This window comes from Taudactylus pleione, unplaced genomic scaffold, assembly GCF_031769625.1.
Source record: "Taudactylus pleione unplaced genomic scaffold, aTauple2 ptg000244l, whole genome shotgun sequence".
NCBI lineage: Eukaryota > Metazoa > Chordata > Amphibia > Anura > Myobatrachidae > Taudactylus > Taudactylus pleione.
Window position 1 is genome coordinate 445,027 of NW_028284646.1, and position 23,345 is coordinate 468,371.

The 23,345-nt window shown below is 38.4% G+C and overlaps 1 pseudogene; it reads right to left on the reverse strand.

The window, feature by feature from the left end:
- Nucleotides 1-21,135: 21,135 nt before the first annotated feature.
- On the reverse strand, nucleotides 21,136-21,254 carry LOC148516625 (5S ribosomal RNA; annotated as a pseudogene).
- Between the last annotated feature and the right edge of the window lie 2,091 nt (nucleotides 21,255-23,345).

Here is a 23,345-nt window from a genome sequence, read left to right on the forward strand (position 1 = left end):
ATATCCCGGCGAGGGTGAAATGCCGGGCTTCTAGATGTAGATGCCTGACATTTCGGCACCCCCCCGGGAGGGTTAGGGTTAGGCTAGGGGGAGGGAGGGTTAGGGTTAGGCACCCCCGGGGGGGACTCAGGGTTAGGCACCCCCCGGGGGACTTAGGTTTAGGCAGCGGGGAAGGGGGGGTTAGGGTTAGGCACTTAGAGGGGGGATTAGGTTTAGGCACTTGGGGTGGAGGTTAGAGTTAGGCACCCTTAAGGAGGGTTAGGGGGTTAGGTTAAGTTAGTCAGTACTTACCTATCGACGATCGGGATTTCCAGCGCTGTCGGGCTTCCACTGCCGGGAACTCTGCTTTGGTCGGCCAGGCGCTGCTGGGAATTTCATACCGATTCCTATAGGAACCATTTTAGTTCAAAATCTTTATTGAAGCCTCCTGGAATGATGGTTTTGAATCTACAGTATAATCAATTCCATTAAAGCTTGGATTCTGTGTCTCTGTCCTTCCAAGTAGGTATGGCGTTTCTATCCCAATAAATTGTTTGATATGATCAGTTTTAAAATGTTCTGAGAATGTGTCGCTAGTCCTTTCTTGATGTTCCTTGAATGTTAGGTCATTCTGGTTTTAAGGGCCCTGGTAGTCTGTCCCACATAACGAAGGCCACAACTGCATTCAATTATATAAACAACATAAGTTGTATGGCAGGTGATGAAACCATTGATGGGGTACTCTTTTCCTTTGACGTAAAATGTATTACAGTTTGAGTCTTTCCTGCAACATTCTTGCACATAATGCACATACTGTACCAAAATGATAAAAGCCCTTTGATTTCACAAGGTTAGTTAATTTTTACTCAAGATCACTTCAAACTAGTTTGTTGTTTAGATTGTCTGCTATCCTGTATGTAAAATTAGGTCTTTCAGGTAAAATCTTAGATACAATGGGATCATTTTGTAAGATGTGCAAGTGACATTTACTTTTAGTTTATCGTACCCTCTTGATAAGAAATTAAGACTCATTCTACATTTGTTCTATACATAGTTTTTGATCAATACAATCCCACTTTATTCTTAAGAATTGGCTTTTGGGGACCCTGTCAAGACATCTGTTTAAATGTTCATTTCCTCTGTTAATGTAACTATTGGTATCTGTTGGTATTTGTATACATTAGTTTCAGTCACCCATTGCCAATATAAATAGTAAGATCTAAAAACTTAATTTCCTTTTTGCTAATATTGAAAGTGAGGTTGCTATCCAATAAATTGTTGTTGAGGGTAGAAAAGAAAGTTTTCAGATACTCTTCTGTTCTTTTCCAAATAAAATTATTGCTGTAGCGATGCCAGGTTTGTCTCTCGTTGAATTATTCCAGATGTTATCTTTCCCACATTTGTCAAGGAACAGATTGGCATAACTGGGGGTGAGCCTGGTAACCATTGCTGTATGAATATGTTGCATGCAATATTTACCATTAAAGAATAAATAAATATTATTGAGGATGAATTTAATAGTTTATTTAATGAAGTTGATATTTTCTCTGTCTAGTTTGTTTTGAGCTAAATACCAAGAGGTGGCTTCCAACCCTTTTTTTTGTGGTCTATAATGGTCTATAACATAATTTCTCTATAATGTATAGATAAGTGATGTTTGCTGAGACCATATACATATTATCTTTCCAAGAAATGTCCTTTATCTTGGATAAGGTGTCTGTAGTGACTCTTAAAAAAGATGGGTTTTTTTGTGAATTTTGATTTATTATTGATATTCTTATTGATAAATTCAGGTTCCTTGGAGCCTGGTTATGTAGGGTTTTGAAAGTCAGTAAACAAACTTTTAAATAGATGCGGGCTCTAACAGACAGCCAGTGAAATAAGTAGAGAATAGGTGTTATGTGGCTAGAATGGGGCTGGAAATTATATTATACAAAAATTATTAAGACTGCGCTAATGAAAATCTCTAAATTGTGAAATGGTAGAAAAAATATATAGCAGTCAAGGCTCCGTTAAATGTTAAGCATATTATAATTAATAACAAATACGATCATAAAACATATATATCTCTCACAGTGTAAATACACATTCAATAAAAGAAATGAAAAATAATAAAATAGTAAAAAATAGTAAAAATACTAATTAAAAGTCTCATGTGTATTCAAATTAATTTGTTGCAATGTTGAAAAAAACTCCAATAGCATGGTAATTATTCCAATTTAAAGTTCCACAATAATATCCAAAGGAATCCTTTAGAATTGACAAGCTGAATTGTCACACAGACATAAGCATAAAGTACCTGCGGCTAGCTGTTGGCAAGTGTACCTGATGTATTAATAAAGCGGGTGGTAGACCAGGATCCCCATATTGATTAGGCAGCTGCCGGAGCCGGGCTGACATTGCACCAGCAATCACTCTGTCTTCCATGCTCGTCAGCTGAGCATGCCGTGATAGTCGGACTGGAGCCTGTTAACGATCCCACAGACTTGATAAGTACTTGCATCAAAAACCGCCACTTGGTACTTCAATTATATTCCTCCAGAGAGCTTGTCGCACTTGAAGATGCTCACAACCAGTGGGTCCCCTGATGCGTTTTGCCCCTATAGAATGGGGGTTTTCTCAAAGAATGACTATCACATAAACTGATTGTACTTGATTGTACATCAATCAAAAATCAATTGGAGCATCTGCTAATGATAATTGGTGATCTCAGGTGTATCACATCTGAGGCCATGTGAATTGTTCACATATCCAAATAAAAAACAATGTTTATATTAAATTAAAAGAAACAACATATGTGATGTACTGTTTGGTTTTTGGTTGCCACATGAATCAATATAAATACAAATCCATTTGCATATATATGGAAATTATATTGTGACTTTTGTATTAAGATAATAATGTATAATGCAAATATAGTAACAGTGTTACATATGGGAGAGATATAAGCTGCTTTACAATAAGAAGGAGGTGAAGCTCCCTATAAATCATATGCTGAAAAAATCCAAAAATATAGAGTGCTAAATATCAAACGCCCTACTGGATGCATTTGTATGCATATAAAAGACAAATTACCATATATATATAATATAACTAAAATAATATATATAGATCTGAATACTTCTGAAAATAGGGTAAACTATCTGTATTTAATCAGTATCACATAAAAAATATATATATATATATATATATATATATATTTATTTATTTAAAATATATTAGTATAACAAAATAATTCTTGAGCACTGAGATATATAAAGGCAGACACCCCTATAAAATTCCAATGGACAATTAGTTTTAGAATAATCCTGTCTATGGCTCAGATGTCATCAGTCATATAAAGTCATGCCTTGGAATGAACATCCTTATTAGCAGAAATTAATGTCTTCCCCAGTCTCCTTTTATTGGACTTTAGGAGAAATTGTAGAACTGAGCACCTGGGGGTATATGTTCAGATGGTAGTCAATATGTGTATTAGCTTCCACAGAATAAATCAAAAGTAGATACCTGTACTGTGGAAATTTAGTGTAACTGGGAAAACAGTTCATCCATGTATTACCAGTAGACAAATATTTTAGGTTTCTGGTCAGGTGGCAATTCTGTAGAATGGAGACCGCATCTCCCAATATCTGGTATGGATATTTTGCCATCTGTATAACACTGGGGTGTTTGCATAAATGACCAGAGTGATTGAATAGTAGTGGCTCAAGAAACGAGGGGGTTTCTCGCTGCCTGGAAAATGGGTACACATTTTGCTGTAGATAATAGCTTCCTCACAGGTCAGAGTGTGGTTTGTGCACAGGTCCTGGTTTAAATTCCCTAATGTTTACTAATTGAAGGCCAAAGCATGTAAGTTGTGTCCACCTCATATTGCACATACTGTAAATTGCAAAAACAGTGACAAAACTTCACATACATAGAAAAATGCATATAAAACAAAGTATGAGAGACAGTCCTATTAATTGTAAAAATTTTGCTGCTGTCACATACAAAAGAGCAGTGATTCCATAACTACAGTATATGTACAGTAACACATATATATATATATATTTTGGGCATGGATTACGAGTATAACCAAGTATGCCAAATTCAGTTCTCAGATTGCGGTAAAATGTAACTTTCTTGGTAATCTTGGTTGTGGGCTGTAGATGTGCTTCAAAAAACATCAGATGCCATTAGAGAGAGTTGTAGGCAGATAGAGTGGGTAGGAAGGGTGGCAGCAAGTACAGGCATCTTTATCAATGTGTAATGTACGTATGTTTGTTTGAATTTGTTTGTCAGACACAATAGCTAGCAACTGCAATCCAGGGCAAAGCAAGCTGCAAACAGGCTATTGTCTGTTTGTCAGGGAAGCAGTCGGGAAGCCGACAGATGGAATCCCGACCATCGGCTTCCCGACTGTCTAATCCTGGCAAGGGGTTAAATGACAGGTGTCGAAATCTTGACACCTGTCATTATACCTACGCCGGGAGTCTGACACCCGACTTACCGATCGAAGGTAAGACGGGCGTGGACAGTCGCGGGGGTGAGGGTTAAGTTTATGGTTGCTGGGGGAACTTAGGGTTAGTCACCCCCTCGGGAGTTTAGAGTTAGGCTAGGGGAAGGGAGGGTTAGTGTTAGGCACCCCCAGGGGGAGGTTAGGGTTAGGCACCCCCACGGGGAACTTAGGTTTAGGTGGCAGGGAAGGGGGGGTTAGGTTTAGGCACTTAGAGGGGAGATTAGGGTTAGGCACTTGGGGGGGAGGTTAGGGTTAGGCATCCCTAAGCGAAGGTTAGGGTGTAGAATAGAGTAGGAAATACTTACCTTGGGACGATTGGGATTTTCACTGCTGCCGGATTGCCACTGTCAGGATTTCAACCACCGGCCGTGCGGCCGGCCATCAATTATACTGAATCCGTTTGTCATACGCTAATAACACCTGCAATCCAGTGCTGAAGTGCAAACAGGCTCTTGTATTTGTATGTTTGTTAAAATAAACTTGCACTTGTTTTTATTAATATCTATTGACACTGCAGTATATATAATTATATTGTCACTTGTGTATGAGGTTAGAGTGTCAGTACCAGCAGTCATGGATACCACTAACCTGCCTCTAACACTCATCAGACCACTGATTACTGACCTTTCCAATTAGAATCCTTAACAGAACCCAGCTTGGCTCAGCACCGATGACTCATGCAGGGAATCACTCATCAGCCAACCACTATAAGAGCCTACTCCACCAGTGCCTGTGTATCAGATATGTTCTATAGAGGTGGTCCTGTTCCAGAACTATACTTTCCAGTATAGTTTTTTCCAGTGTTGTTTAAACTCCAGTGTTCAGTTTCCTTTCCTTAGCTCATACCAGCTAAGGTCCCCATTTAGTAACGAGTTTTATCACCAAAATGAGTGATAAATTTCATTGTGTATGATAAAATGTGCTCCAGCCAATCAGCTCCCAACTGTAATTTGACAGTTGGGAGCTGATTGGCTGGAGCACCATTTATCATACACAGTGAAATTATCACTCGTTTTGGTGCTAAAACTCATTACTAAATGAGGCCCTAAGTAAGGTGTTGTTTTCATTGTGGAAACCAACTACACTGGGCTGCAAACTGGGCCCTCACTGAATAAAGTCCATAAAGTTCAGGTATTTCTGGTGAAGTCCGGTGAAGGGCTTAGACTCCACGCCAGGGTACTTGGTTGCGCCAATTTCACCTGTTTGCTTTTATTGTCCATTTGTGTATATTCTGATAGACTTGCTATCTGTTTTGAGGGGTTGTAGTTACCATCCCGGCAGTTGGGATGCCATGCTCAGGATGTCATGCTCAGAATACCGATGCTGGAATCCTGACAGCAGTCAGAATCCCAATGCCAGAATCCCAACTGTCAGCATCCTGATTGTAAGCATTAGGGTTAGGGGGAGGATTAGAGTTAGGGCACTAGCAAAAAGGTTAGGGTTAGGCTGCTGAGAGGGAGGGTTAGGTTTAGATTCTGTGATTTGCATCCTAAAAAAAAAAAAGCAAATATTTTGTGATGGTAAAAAAAATCTCCAGTCTTATAATTCAATTTAAAACATATTCTTTTTACTAGAGTGTGTGTTTTAGAGAGAAATCATATATTACTGTACTTACAGATGGGGTTGTGTCCCTGTCAGCTGTACCAAAAAATAATATGTGGAAAAAAGGCATTTTTAAGCTGGTTTCAACTAAACACTAAAGATTTTTTAATAAAACTGCATGGTAATGGTAACAGTCTTTCATTTTCTTCTTACTTGGTGTGGTAGCAGTTATGTTCAACTACAGTAGCTTTATTCCTGTCTTGGTGTAAAAAATGGATCAGTTGATGAGCAAGAACAACTCAGTTTTAGTGCCTGCAGTCATAGAAATTCACCATCTACTTTTCAAGGGGAAAGAAGGTTTAAGAAAGGTAATTTCAATTCTAAATAGTATTTTACAATCTTAATAAAATATCCCTTCTAACTATGAAGGGAAAAGTTACTGCAGAAAAATGTAAAATAGACAACATACCCTACACCACATGCCGTGGCAAAGAAGGCTCAGACTATGACCTTTCTTTGCAAATGGTGGTCCTGCTATTGCTGTTTCTTCCACTAGAAGGCCAAACAAAGTCAGGCATCTTTTGTAACCTTGTATGCACTACCTTCTCCTTCTGAGTCAAGATGTGTCACCTTTAAAACAGGCAAATCAGTGCACAAAAAGAAAACTAAGGTTGAAGAATGAACTGTGTGTTCAGAAATTTCAGATTCCTGAGATGGGTCTAAGGGTGTCCACGAGTGCTGTGTGTGAGTCTGACATTTTTGACACTGTAATCCTAGAGAAGCCTCCTTCCACCATTTTCACACCCTCCGCAAATGTGAGCATGAGTAGTAGTAAAAGTAATGATGATTACATTGAAATTGCTACTGTGGAAGTGCAACAGGATGAGGGGTATATTTGTGTATCTGACACTAATGAGGATGTTGATGATTAATGTGTTGGACAAGAACAATTTGATAAAATTCAGGAGGAGACTTGTATCAAAGTGGCAGCTGTTCTTCCCAGTGATAAGAAGAAGGACATTGTCACGACTGGGCATAAACAAAAAAAAGCCACATCTTCCATAAAGGATAATTTTTACACAAATCCTGACAATATTTCCCAAGGCATCTATAGCATTTTTTATGTCAAAGTAAGTGTAGTATAATTAGGGAAATTAGCCATATAGGCACATACTCCCTGTTATATCATTTGCAGTGAGTTCATGCAAATTATGTAGCAAAGTCTGGAAAATCATGTAAAATAATAACAAGCAGTTGGCTATCAGCTACCAGCAGCATGGATAGATCCCAGCACATACAATTTTCAATAACAACACCTTCATCATCACCGTTATTAGCGATCAGGAGTAGTCCTGCATCCAATTTGCAAAGGCAAACTTACTCCCCTAATTCAATCAATGATTTTCATGAATAATCTTGCACGTTATGGCTGCTGCTGTTGCTAGAGATGGCTTTTCATCACAGCAGTGTGAAACAAGCAGTTGCACAGTGGATCACTGAAGCCATGACGGCTATATCAGCATTAGATTTGTATCCGATAACTGCCATTAATGCATCTGGTTTTTGACATTAGTTGAGGTCATGCATCCATGCTACAAAATTCCATCTCAATTCCATTTTACCAGAAAAGCAATTTCAATTTTTAACACGTACCAAGTTTTGTGCACACAATAAACTTGGTGATTCAGAAATTCTTGAAAAATGACAGGATCATACATGCTATGGCCCATAATATTTCTGGGCATTTTTGCAGCAGCTAAAAAATTTTTCCATTTGCCATGCCACTAACTGAAGCAAGATATAGTAATTAGGTGGAATTCTACCCTATATATGCATCAGCAAATGGAAGAACAGCAACAAGCCATCCAAATGTACACACCAAGCCATGAGATAGGTAAAGGGGGGCACGTTACTTTAGTCCAGGGCACTGGAGAATACTCTTAGTTTTATGCAAGCTACTTAAACCATTTGAATTGTGGCCAATGAAGTAAGTTCAGACACTGCCAGTCAGGTCATACCCTTAAGTAAACTGCTGGAAAAGCAGCTAGAGAAGTTGAAGGAGGAGATGACACAAATATATTTTTCACATGTAGATAAGTTATGCAAGGATGCAAGGGTTTGCCAAATATTGCAATCAGATTAGTACATTTTGGCAACCATGCATGACTCTAGACTTAATCCTATGTAATGTATTTCTTTTCAAACTGACACAGATCTTGAGAGATGCAAAGAGATCCTTGCCACCAGAGTGAAACATTATGACATCTGGTCAGACTTAAAGAACTGCTTACTGTATTAGATTGAGTCATGGTAGAGGTGTCAGGGGAGGAAGATCATTCCATCATACCTAACTGCTGCACAATGCGGAAAACCCACTGAGTTGCCTTGGACATCCATCACTATCTGGCAACGGTAGGTCCCAAAGGCCTGCCGGGCTCTAGGTAGGGGGCTAAGTTGCCTAATGGGTTCTGTGGATGCCTTGGTTAAGCAAGCATATACCAATTTTTAACTGAGAGATCAATGAACTTTCCTTCACTGCCACAAATAGCTTTAAACAGTGTACCAATTCATCAAAACATTTTTGTCTCTTATGGTCAACTGTACCACGTTAGTGTTTGGATTATACAGATTTGTTTAACATGAAACAGACAGAGATCGGTATGCATTTAGCCCAAATATATTTTTAGGATGAAAAACTGGGATTTTTCGCAGGTAATCACCGTTTTCTGACGTTCTTTGTTATCACCCTATCCTTTTTGTTTGGGAAACTAATAGGATAATTAGTCCGAAAACACATAGGAACTTTGATAAGTTCACATACCTATGTGTTTTTGCCATTGCACCGGTAAAAACATGGCACTTTTAGGGGATTATTTTTGGGACACATCAGATCCTGCAAAAAAATACCCAATAAATGCTGGCTCCGGGCTGGACTTTGGGGCTAATTGGATTGCCTCTGGGGGATCCATTAGCTGCAGTAATTTAATTGGATACCGGCCAGAGACTCTCCCTCCACACTGGATCTATGATTGGACCATTGACAATTATTCAGATGCACAGATGCCATTTGGCTGAATTATTCTCATGCTCAATCTAAATGCTAGACATTAAATCAATATATTAATGATAATCTAGCACATTTTATATGTCTATCTCAACCTAGATTGCTATGATAAATACATATGATGGGTTTCATTTAAGAGGATTTTATAATCTGATTAGGATCCACGCAGGCGTGAGTAAAATAAGTATTTTTGTTATGACCACTTTAAATATCTAGTCATACCATGCAGTTTGGTTTACAGTATGTTCCAGCAAAATTCCATCAGTTTGGGAATTACATTTTAATGATATTCTGGATCAATTTTTAGCCATATATTTTCTCAATATGATCTTTTATTCAGGAACCCAAGCAGAATATTGTGCTTACGTTTGCATAGCTTTTTGGGGTTCATTTAGTATTGCAGGCACTTTATCAGAAGCTTTTCCAAGATTGTACAGCCATTGGCTGCTTTACCTCAAAAGAACACTCCCTTTGGTATCTTTTGTTGCCTTTGTCCGCTATGAGGGTCTTGGTCATTGATATGGATCACTTATCTTTAGAAAACATGTCCGCAGGTTAAGAGTAGGAAGATTTGCCCTGCATAAGTCTTCAACTTTAGAGCATCCAGACCATGCATGTGCTGATTGCCAGCAGTCACTTGTAGCCTCCAATCCCTGTCCCCTAGTGCTAAAATGTAGGATTAGACCTAACAGTCAGTGTCTCACCACTGCACACCAGACTTGTTTTAGTAATTTCTGTGTACCAACTTTGGCTGTGACTGTTGACTTTCCTCTATGCCTTATCTATTGTCTAATTATTACTGTTAGAACACACTTTGGATACTGTACAATAAGCAGCGCTGATGATAAACAATATATGCAATTTAATATTATGAATAAGTAATGAATATAATTGATAAATGAACAAAAAAAAACATTACTGGGTATAGAACCAATAAAAATGTCAGTTATTGGTATAAAACATAAATTGATAAATAAAACACATAAGTATCGGAGAGGCATCCTGCTGTCGGCCATCGCAGGTGCGATGACGGGAGCTGCGTGACGTCATCGGTTGCCACAGCGACCAAGGACGCTATCCAAGATTCCGATACTGGGAGAAGCTGTACATGTGAAGGAATAGCAGACTAGCTGAGAACTGGTGAAAATAAGAAAGAAAAAAAATAATTTAAAGAATAGCGGCTATGTGTATCTAATGTCAGAAAGAGACTGGAGTGTGAAATGAGAAAGGGAAAGGAGAAAAATCAAAGCAGACTAAAGATGACATGTGCTACAAGCACTATGCAGGTAGGGAAAGAGACAGTGCCCAATGTAATCCTGAAAGAGTACAAGTAAATAAATGTATAATGTAAAAAATATATACACATGAAAAAAAACTAAAAAACAAAAAACAAACTGGCAATACACAATGTCCCCTAGATGTAGACAACTCAAAAATTAAAAAAAATATATAATAGAAACAGAAGGAATCAAAAATAACAACCATGTGCAAGAATTATCTATACAAAATTGCAGAGAAAATAATGCAAAAAAATAATAAATTGCCTGAATACTCCAAAAATGGGGATAATAAAAAAGTGTTCAAAAAGTGTTCCAGTTGATCTTCTCATTAAGTCCTGCTGGTTGCAATGTGTCCAATTTGAAGATCCATCTTGATTCTAATATTAGAAGGGCTGTATGTTTATCCCCTCCTCTAGGCATAGGGTGGACTTGGTCAATGATCTGATACTGCAGCCGATGATAATGGATATTGAGCTACCAGTTACCAGAGGAATTAGATATTGTTGTTACAAAAGGGGCAAAAATCTTCATGACTATTTAGTCAAAGCCGATATCACTGACTACAAGCCACAAGTCGGTCCATTTGGCCAGATTACAAAATCTGGATGCTACCGCTGCCCTTTGTGCATCACATGCAAATATTTACTCACAGGATCTACATTTAAGCATCCTCATAAAGAACTAAATTACAAAATCAGACAAGTTCTGAACTGTTCCTCCAAGTTTGTAATATATTATATCACTTGTCCTTGTGGCAAATATTATGTTGGCATGACCAGCAGGATGTTCAAGGAACGCATGGCATTGCATTGATCCACCATATCGAAATCGATTGCAGGTAACATGATAGATCAACCCGTAGCGAGACACTTTCGGTTAGCTCAACATCCATTATCATCGCTACAGTATCAGAACATTAACCAAGTCCACCCTATGCCTAGAGGAGGGGATAAACATGCGGCCGACAGTAGGACGCCTCTCTGACACTTCTGTGACTGTCTACTCACAAGATTCTCAGCTGTTTAAAGGTAAGCACATGTTGGTGAGTTCTTTTCTGTCTTTACACTTCACACTGGGTCTTGCTCTGTACATCTCCTCCTTCCTGATGAGTAGGGCCTGCAGTGGCCCAGAAACGTTGACATTATCCATGAGGATTACGATGTATTATCTTTGACGTAGTATCCATAAAGCCTTTTATTCACTGGATAACAGTCCTGGAGTGCCGTGCTTTTTACCATCACACAGGTAATATCATTCTGCATTTAATATAGCAAAGGCACCCAGGCAGTTGGGGTCAGATTTGAGAGTGCCGGATTCTCTCCAAAGTGTATATATCACATTTACATATATAAATCAACAATACATATATATATATATATATATATATATACTGTATATATCACATATACATATATAAAGCAACAACAATTTACTCTGCGTTTATTTTCTATATGGTTATTATGTGATGGCAGAAAAAAAATCAGTAAGAACAAAATCTTAAAAATATACACATTTAATTGTAATATCCAGTATATTCCACATTATTTCTCCAAATAACTTTCCACTTAATAATTCCAACATACAATGTAATTACATGTAACTACCTATATCATCTATTGTCTACTAGGTAGAATCAGAATATAATTAAACTCAGCAATCACTTGTCCCTTTATAGGTAATATAGAAGCAATTATATATGCACATATCTGCCAGCCTATTATACAAAAGAAATACTGATTCACAGAAAAAAAAAGTAATGGAAACTATTGGAATTGATGCTGAAATATCAGTCCAGATAATTAAGTCCAGTGCAGGTAAACAGATTCCCTCTCCCAAGGTAGATAATGCATGCTGCAGCTCAACTCTTGGCTTTCACATATAATTGTTGCACTTCTGACAATGAGTTTTATATCCCTCTCCCAAGGAGTAATGATACAGTTCCACTCAGGAGTGTTTTATAGTGCCGCTGTATTTCCTACCTGGATTAGTTGCATACAGCCGATGTCAAGCCGTCATCAAGGGCATATGCCACATGCAGTCAGTACTTAGCAGTCACCTGCACTTGCCATATGCAGTGGGTATCCAGCGGTCACCAAGGGCGCATATAGAGCAGCTCACAACCAGAGTCCCTCTCCAGAGGTATGATGTGTCTGATCAGCTCAAGGCTGACTTCTGTGGCTGTCACACTGCTCTCCTAGGTGTGTAGTGTATCGCAGATCTCTCCTGTCAGTGGGTGAGTATTCCAGCGGCTTGTACTAGATCATACAATGAGTTGGCTCTCCATCTACAGTGAATCAGGTAGCTTTAAAGGAAATATTTAGCAGTTAAAATAAACAGCAACTGGGAATCCTCTAATGTGTTTCATCCCTCCAACAACCATGGGGGCTTTTTCAAATGTTATATACAGTATATTATATATACATATATATAATACATCATTTATGTAATTAGAACATATCTACATGTGTGTAATATATATATATATATATATATATACATACATATATGTAATATATATATATATATATATATATATATATATAATGAACAGATACAAGAGCTTTCACTCCACATAAACCAACATACTTGCCCGGGTGCCCTCTGTAGTTTGTGACAACTAAATAGAAAAGGATTGGCAGCGGCACTCCCAGGACCTCTAATGTAAAGAATCACACCACACTCGGGTAGTTCAGTCCAACGTTTCAGTCAGAAGACTTTTATCAAGAACACAAAGTGAAAACATGAAGTACATACCTTTATAGAACACATGTGATTGTGAAATGAGAAGAGTGTTCGTCTCTCCCTCTCAGGGCGCCGAGCAACTGACGTCATCAGCATGCGACCCGCGAGAGGACGGAGTTGCCTTGAGGTCAGGTGTGTGATGCTGATGTCCTGACGCTATCACCCGGGTAACCAGCAGAGAGGGGGGATGGTGAAAAAAGTGAAAGTACCTGCATTGTGAATAAACATAAGTAACCATGAATGATTATGTGCGTATAATCATAGTATCAATAATGTAGTGAATGCATCGTGTAGACATTAATGAATGTGTGGAAATATAAGTGAAAACAACATGAGGTAAAACATAAACATACAACTAATACATATGGAACACGAAAAAATACATAAATAATCATGCGCATAAACAAATGTCGATGGACTGCCTGAGGATGACTATATGATCTAAGATAATGATTGCAAGAAAAATGAATATGAAGGCTGGGCATAAAAAAATCAAGTTAGCTTACGTGTTTACAAGGTACAGAACAAATAAACATGGGGCTTCCCACAGTGAAATTAACCCATACTGGTTGACAATACCCACAGACTACATCTACAGAATAAAAGGTAATTACTAATGTGTCTGTGCACAAGTGATGCAAAAATCAAGAGATGGAATGAATAAATGGACAACCTGTACATATACAGAAAAAAATCAAACCAAAAAGAAGCAAAAAATCTCATCGATCGGCACCAATAATCAAATGTTTCATATATGTTGAAATGAATATATGAGCTAACCATCATAACTCACTGTATTAAAAAAAAAAAAAATATATATATATATATATATATATATAAAGCAGGTCAGTTAATTGATAATAACCTGTTGTCCAATCGGCTATAGTGAAAAGAAGACTGGAATAAAGACATGAAATGATCACGGATCAACTTGGGAGGGAGCAACATATGGCAACATAAGTAATCCAATAAATGAGGTTACAACACCTGGTATTCCTAGGTGGTCACCCTCCCTAGTACTAACCAGGCCAAGCGCTGTATCGCTTCCAAGATCAGACTAGGGCCCTCATTCAGAGCCGTTCGCTCTGAGCAGAGCGCACGCTCTGAATGAGGGCCGGGCTCCATTTTCATGGAGCGTCCTCCTGGACGCTCGTATAGCTGTGGGTCACCACCCACAGGCTATACGAGCGTGCATTGTGATGGTCGCGATGGTCGAGACCATCGCGAGCATCGAATTTGCGAGCCGGAGCCTGCGGTTGAGGTTTTCAACCGCAAGCTCCGGAGTGATTTTGGCTCTATCAGAGCCAAAATCACTCCCACTGACATCACTAGTGATGTCAGTGGGCCGGCTTCTGATGGGAGGCGTTCCCGTGGGAACGCCCCCGTCAGGGAGGCACGCCCCCGGCACGCCCACCAAAGGGGGCGTGCTGTCAATCAACATTGACAGCACGCCCCCTTTGATCGGACACAACGAGCGAAGGACTTTCCTTCGCTCGTCGCGTCTGGCGCATGCGCACGACGGAGCTCCCTCCGTTGTGCGCATGCTCAGTTCATAACATCGACCCACTTGCGAGCGGACAGCCGCTCGCGAGTGGGTCTGAATCAGGCCCTAGATCAGGCATTTTCAGCGTTAGTATGGTTGTAAACACTGGATATAATGGATGCCGTATCACCAAACGTCCATGATGGCCCAAAGAGGATAGTATAAAAGATAAAAGAATAGCCGATCGGATCAAGCCCGGTACCTGAATGATATCAACTCCACTACAAGGAGGACCATAAAACTGATCCAAAAGGAGTGTGAAATTCACTCCAACCTGTAAAAAATAGACTTCAAAAAAACAAGCAAGAGACAAGTTCTCATTCAATCCATCGGGGGATACTGTGTTCATGCGATGTATCCAAAGGGCTTCTAATTGTAGCAGTTGCTTGTCCCTGTCGCCTCATCTTCTAGACAGGGGAATGTGGTCGATAATCTTGTAAGATAAAGTTGCCAATGGATGACGAAAATCACAAAAATGTCGTGCCACAGGTTGGTCAATTTCTTTGCCCTCCAATGCTTGTCAGATGTCCGTGCGATGTTGCGCCATTCTGATACGAGCAGTACAGGAAGTCTTCCCTATATTAGCCAAACCATCAGCGAATTATGTATACGATGTACTTACTAGTACAAGTTAACACATGTTTAAGCGGTATACGTCTTCCCGAGTGAGGGTGTACCACGTCTGGGCCTGTTTCCATATATCAGCATGTGGTGCATCCAATACATTTGTAACATCCTGCTTTTTTAGTTAAAAAATGAATTTCAGGATGCATGTGGTCTGCAGAAACATCATTGTGAACCAACCAGTCTTTCAAGTTCTTGCCTCTTTGATGTCCCAACATAATCCTTGAATTCTTTAGAGGTTTCAAATTAGGGTCAGTGTTAATGATTGGCCACAATATTTTTGTGTTTTTCATAACCGACTTACTTCCTGTGTTGAATTTACTGGTAAAGATCATGGTAGATTTATTGCTGTCAAGTTCTGTTTGAATCCTGCCAGGATTCTTCGTTTTCTCAATGGCTTGTTTAGCCGCGATTAAATCACCCCATATGTATCCTCTGTTTAGAAATTTAAGCATCATTTTATTGATTTCTGTCTCTGCGTTGATATCATTGTTGGTGATCCTGTAAATCCTAAGAAACTGTGAGTATGGTAAAGATTTTTTTAAAGCAATTGGATGATAACTCTGAGCATGGAGTACAGTGTTGCAATCCGTTGGTTTGGTGTACACGCTTGTATTAAAGTTTGTGCCAGTCCAATTAATGTTCACATCCAAATAATGTACTGTATCAAAACTATATTCATGGGTGAATTTGATATGATTATGCATGGTATTGATCCTGATCATGGCAGATACAAAGTCCTGTTCCGTGCCTGACCATACTACCAGGATATCATCGATATATCTGGTAAAGAAAAGCACATGTTTATTGAAATCAAGATTGTCGAAAAAGAGTGCTTTTTCCACTAAGAACATGTAAATATTGATGAAAGAAGGTGCTACGTGAGAACCCATTGCACACCCTTTTCTCTGTCGAAAAAAGGAGTTGTCAAACAAAAAGTAATTTCTCGTTAATGTCTTTTCAAGCAAATTAATATAAAAAGTAATATTGGGGCCCATGTATCCATCATGAGCCCGTAAGAAATGTTCCATGCTTTCCAAACCTTCTGTGTGTGGGATGCTCGTGTAGAGGGATACAACATCTATAGTACACAACAATAAAGTCTCAGGCAAATTTTTAAGATGATGTAGTTTCTCTAAAAGTGAATTTGTATCTTTGAGAAAAGTTGGTTCCTCCTTAATGAGAGGTTGTGCATAAAAGTCTAAATACTTAGAGATAGGGCTATGTAAAGAATTCCTATCCGAAATGATCGGACGACCTGGAGGTGACAGAAGTGACTTATGTATTTTGGGTAGTGTATAAATCAATGGTACTGTTGGTTTACTGGTTATTAGATGCAAAGCTGAATCCTGATCGATCCATTTATTGAAAACTGCCTCTTGTAAGATGTCCTCTAGCTCCTGTTTATACCGATTGGTGGGGTCATGATCCAAACGTTCATATACAGTCTGATCATTCAATTGACGATACAATTCTTCCTTATATGCACTTGTATCTTGTATGACCACTGCACTACCCTTATCCGCGGCGTGAATCACAATGTCTCTATTCTTGCTCAGTGCTACTAATGCTTTGTGTTCCTCCTTTGTCATGTTGTGATGTATCCTTTGTTGATTCTTAACATCCATGGTTACATTGTGATCTAGAAGTCTTACAAAACTCTTAATAGAGGCATTGTGAGATTGGGGTTCAAAAATGATTTCTTCTGTATTGGTCCTTTAGAGTAAGTCATGTTGTCTCCCTGTGATGCAGAATAAAATTCTTTAAGTTTTAGATTACGGTTAAGACACCAAAGGTCTTTTTTCCAACAGAAACTATCAAACTGACACGTGGGTATAAAGGATAAACCTTTATTCAACACCTCTTTTTCTGTTGCAGAAAGAGTTTTACTGGATAATTTTTTCACAATCAAATTCTCCTTTTGTAGGGTCTTCTTCCTCTCCCTGTTGTTCTGCCCTCCACGTCGCGTGCGGGTCCTTCTCCTCTTTTTGCATGCGTGGTAACCTTTAAAGGGGGCTTATGAGAAGCAGGGGTGATGGTAGTGTCTTGTTCACTTTGGGAAGAATTTGCCCTGCTTGATTGATCTGTGTCGAAATAGGTTCTTGTTTTTCTGAACCTAGTTGTTTGTTGACGATTTTGTAATACTCTCCCTGTTGCCCAAGAATAAACTCTCTGTTCTTGGTAATCCGTATTTACCTTTTGTAGTTTCTCTTTCTTGTATTTAATTAATTCCTTCTTGTACTCCACCACTTGTGAATTTAATTTAGCAAACCAGTCTGTGGTAGTATCACTAATAAAAGTGTTCTTGTGTGTAGTCTCAAATGTTTTTATTTTTTTCTTTAATGCTATTCAACTCCCTTCCAGACTCTTCAATCACCTACAAGATTAGGTCAAGGGAGCATTTGTTTAATACTGCGCCCCAACGCCTGTAGAATTTGATGTTATTTCTCCCTATGGTGGGCACGTTTTTAATACGAAACCCCCTGGGGATCTTGCATTCTTTGTGATAATCAGATAAAGTCACTCCATGTAGGTAATAGTCAATTTATTTTTTCTTTAATTAAGGAGTGACTGATATAAATCATCAGTAGTGTCTACCCCAGCAATGCCAAGCAGTGTGTCTTTGAAGTATAAATTCTCTGCCTCAGATTCACTGAAGCTCAATACATCACCAATTAGTAAATGTAAATTCAAAAATCCACTCCCATCATCCGGAGTGCTCTCAGTGATTTTACTTGCTTGTGACATAACTACAATTAACCATATGCACCGCCTTGAATAATATGGTAGATAAATTGACAAAATAAGTAACCCAAAGAAAATCAAAGATTATAATAATATTGAAATACAAAGGTCACAAAACATGGCAGAAAATATGGCAAGGTGATATCTAAGAAACCGGCTGACCAACTAACCCACAATGTCCTCAACATACGTTCGGTTAAATCTAACAGGAATGCCACCAAAACATCAATGAATAGTTGTAATGAAAGTACGAATCACAGATATCAAATATTCAATAAATTGTATAGAGCCAGACTGCATTACACCATACTCTATCTGCTGAAAGTTTATTAGTTATATCCAAAGATGAAGATATTCAGTCCAAACAAACAGGTCCAAAGTAGAACAATTTGTATAACAAATATAGAAATATGTAAAATAAATCCCAAACAATCAAGTTCTGATAAAGAACGAATACTATGGAAAGGGGTGCTATGCTATTCGAATATAGAAACGGAGATACAATGAACAGATACAAGAGCTAGCACTCCATATAAACCAATATACTTGCCCGGGTGCCCTCTGTAGTTTGTGACAACTAAATAGAAAAGGAATGGCAGCGGCACTCCCAGGACCCCATGTTTATTTGTTCTGTACCTTGTAAACATAAGCTAACCAAGTTTATGCGCATGATTATTTATGTATTTTTTCGGGTTCCATATGTATTAGTTGTATGTTTATGTCTTACCTCATGTTGTTTTCACTTATCATTTCCACACATTCATTAATGTCTACACGATGCATTCACTACATTATTGATACTATGATTATACCCACATAATCATTCATGGTTACTTATGTTTATTCACAATGCAGGTACTTTCACTTTTTTCACCATCCCCCCTCTCTGCTGGTTACCCGGGTGATAGCATTAGGACATCAGCATCACACACCTGACCTCAGGGCAACTCCGTCCTCTCGCGGGTCGCATGCTGATGACGTCAGTCGCTCGGTGCCCTGAGAGGGAGAGACGAACACGCTTCTCATTACACAATCAAATGTGTTCTATAAAGGTATGTACTTCATGTTTTCACTTTGTGTTCTTGATAAAAGTCTTCTGACTGAAACTTTGGACTGAACTACCCCAGTGTGGTGTGATTCTTTACATTAGAGGTCCTGGGAGTGCCGCTGCCATTCCTTTCCTTATATATATATATATATATATATATATATATATATATGCAACGTCCAGTGCTCACAGGTTTCAATAAAACTGCTGCTTACTGGGTGCCCACCACTTTTACAGAATGCTGCTGAAATGGATAAGTACGGTGGGATGGCAGCACTCTGGATTAGATTAGTATTGCTGTTCCTGACAAAGGCGCAATAAAGTGCTGAAACATTTAAATCTTGTAATATTGCAATGAGTCTTTATTTCTAAACTGGAGTGCCGCCATCCTACTGTATTGATATATATATATATATATATATATATGTGCAAGGTGTAGCAGGTAATCGAGCGACTGACGTATAAATAAAACTGTTTTTGTGCAATAGTGCTTGCAAGTATGGTACATACAACACGTGTTTATAAAATTTGCAAATAGTGCTTTCAAATATAATACATATAACACGTGTTTATAAAAATAAATAACACATTTTAATATTAAAAAAGGGGGGGGACCTACATAAATTAGGTCCGTTTGAATGAACACAGCAAATGCAGTTGTTAAATATATACAAAGTGCCAGCGTGCTAATAAATCAATAAATAAATATGCCTTATATAAAATTCATATATTCATATAAAAATTAATAGAAGGGCATATAAATATATAAAAAAACAAGAGAAGCATATAAGGTCAAAGCATGGAAGGTTCAATACATATTAACAATTTAAAACTATTATTAAAAAAGGTTCTTAAATTGTTAAAAAACGGGAGGTAAATAGATAATCCAGGAAGTAGCTTAGAATGTATAGCTTATCTGTATCAGTTCATTCAGGCACAGGCATTTTTTTCCCAACGCGTTTCGTCCGATTAGGGACTTCATCAAGGGGTACAGACATTCAGTGGTTAGCGCTTTATATACCCACTGTGAAATAGGATTAGAGTGTCTCATTAGGCTAATTAGTGATGTCACTTCCGGTTTGTCAAAATCGGAATTGTGTAAATTCCCTTTAGTCTCATTAATCAATGTAGGTAATGGGAGTTTATGGAGTGATAGAAGTAATTTCCAGATGATATTGTAATTATAAGCCATATCCCGATCGTTTGCCAGCTTGCGTTCTGGCCCGCTTCCACTTCCGCCCACCGATGATGTCACTACCGGTTCCGGCGTGTGTATAGGTGCAACATGACATTCTCTCCTACTGCTCGCTTCATGATGGTTCGGCCACCATGTTGTTGTGGTCCATCTGGTATCCGCATCATGATCACTTAGCCGCCATGTTTCCGTAGTCCGTTTTAGCCCTTTTTAGATATAGTCGTAAGCATCCTCAGTTAGTGATCTCACTGCTCCCGCTATATCACATGACCTTTCTCCACATCATCGTTGCTAGGGTTACCCGACTGTTATTCCTTTAGGTTCCATCCGCAACTAATGGTGGTTAGAGAAGGAAAACATTTTCAGCAATATAACCCATTTCAAACACGCTTTAAATGCCTGACTGTCACATAAATCGGCATGATGACTAAAAAGGTAATTAAATATGTAGCAGGACGACAAATGTGTTCAGTATAAAATTTACAAGAAAAAGTACTAATTCCTATGTATGTGAATCCCACAGAAATAGTAGTCCATGGATCAAGGTAGAAAATGTATATTTCTGATATTTTGTGAAAAGTGCTTAATAAAAAAAAATGTACATAATAAAAAGTTTTTGAAAAAAAGGTTTTTTGAAAAAATGTTTTTTAAAAAGTTTAGCGGTAGTTCAATGTATATAATCCATGAAAAGATAAAAAATCCGTAATGAATAAATAAATTCAAGTCAATAGTCCAGTTCTTCTTAGATGTCCAGATAAGGGATTGGGGATGTAAGAATGGCTTTAGCAGAGTTCATGATTCTTAGGCTTGCATGTGGCCCCTCTTCCTTAAAACATGGTCAGAGTGGCTAATCTGTGCTCTGCTGTGGATAACATCAACTACAACACTGGGTATTCCCAGGAGGTCCCCCATCCAAGTACTAACCCAGCCCAATTATGCTTAGCTTCCAAGATCAGACGAGATTCGGCATCAGTACAATGGTAAGGTTGTAGGTAATACAGGGTATCCACAGCTACCAACTCATCCATCATAGGAAAGGGGCAATCTCGTAACTTTCGTTAAAGCCATTTGGAGTCATCTTATTTAATTGGAAAATCCAGAACATTTCACGCTGTGAGAGTTTCTTGCCAAGGTCTCCTCCTCTTTCCCCCAAGGTTACTTGTTCTATGGCCTTGAAAGTACATTCTTCAGGATTAGATCTATGATGACTGATAAAATGGCTGGATACTGCGTGTCCTTCAACTTTGTTCTTAATATTGCGGACATGTTCTTGAATCCTTACTTAAAAGGGGTCTTTTGGTCTTCCCTATGTACTTCAGACCACATTGGCATTCTAATAAATAGATGATTGAAGTTGAATTACAATTCATGAAGTGTTTTATCTTGAATTCTTGAGAGTCTTTGTAATTATAAAAAATCTTTCTTCTTGGATGGAGGTATCTGCAGATATTGCAGCGGCCACATTTGTAGCATCCCAGACATGGAGGAAGTATGTAATTTTTTGCTTCATCTCTCAGCATACTTGGCGCCAAGGAGTCTTTTAGACTTTTTCCTTTTCTGAAGAGGACAGTGAGTTTAGGAGGAAGAATATCTTTTAAAATTGGGTCCATGAGCAGTAGATTCCAATGTTTCTGGAAACTCCCCTTGATTCTGTTCTCATATCCATTGTACCTGGTCACAAAAGGTACAAAATTATTTTTGTCTGTAGTTTCCTTATATTTCAAAAGGTCTTGTCTCTTTAGATTTTTTGTTCTTTCAGCTGTCTTGTTCAAAAGTGCCACTGGATATTCTTTTTGTGTGAACCTTTCAGTATATATTTTGATCTGGTCTTCGCAATCACTCTCTCTAGTGCAGTTCCTCTTAATTCTGTGGAATTGGGAGTAGGGAATATTGTTTTCCATTTCCTTAGGTGTCCACTCTTGTAATGTAAATAACTGTTGGTATCCACCTCTTTTATGTGGGTTTTGGTGGTCACTTTCCCTCCCTCCTGTTTCAGAACCAAATCCAGGAATTCTACTGAAGTGTCACTAAAATGGGACGTGAATTTTAAATTCATATCGTTATTCTCGATATGTGTTAAAAAATGTTTAAAAACCTCCTCTGTTCCATTCCAGATGATAAGGATGTCATCAATGTACCATTTATACATGATTATTTTATCCTTGTAGGGATTGTTAGTGTACACATATTCTTTCTCCCAGTGGCCCATAAAAATATTAGCGAAACTTGGCGCGAAAATAGTGCCCATCGCTATGTCACACACTTGACGATAAAACACATTTAAAAATGTTAAATAATTGTGTTTAAGTATAAAAGTCATAAGATCACATAAATATTTGCAGTGGTTGGTACCCATATGTTCATCTTCCTCCATAACTGCTCTACAAGCATCTACACCTTTTGTGTGTTCAATGCAAGTGTACAGAGCTTGTACATCTATAGTGATCCATTTGTAAGTGTCTTTCCATTCAAATTCTTCCAAGTTTTGTAATAGATTTGTAGTATCTTTTAAATAAGAATCTAATTTGACCACATATTTCTGCAAGAATACATCCACATATTCTGAAAGGTGTGAAGTGAGTGAGTCAATGCCTGCCACAAAAGGTCTTCCTGGTGGATCAATCAAGGTTTTATGGATCTTTGGTAGAAAATAAAAGATGGGGTAGTGGGATTGGTTGTCATCAGATATTGGTATTCTTCTTTACAGAGGGTTCCATTACAGAGACCTTGTAGAAGTAATATTCTAAGTTCCTCTCTATATTGGTCTAGAGGATCTTGTTGTAGCATTGTGTACGAAGCCTCATCTCCCAACAGTCTAGTTGCTTCCTTCAAATAGGCTTTAACCATAATAACCAACCCCCCCCCCCCTTTATCAGCTTGTTTGATGATAATCTCTTTGTTCTTTTGTAATTCTTTGAGGGCATGTTTTTCATCATTTTTAAGGTTCTGCCTAGATATCTTCTGTATGCTCGGTTCACATAGATCCTTCTTCACTTTTTCATAAAAAATTTCTATGTGGCTGCTTTTAGACTCCAATGGATAGTGTGTTGATTTGCCTTTTAATCCAGATTTTGACATTGATTCA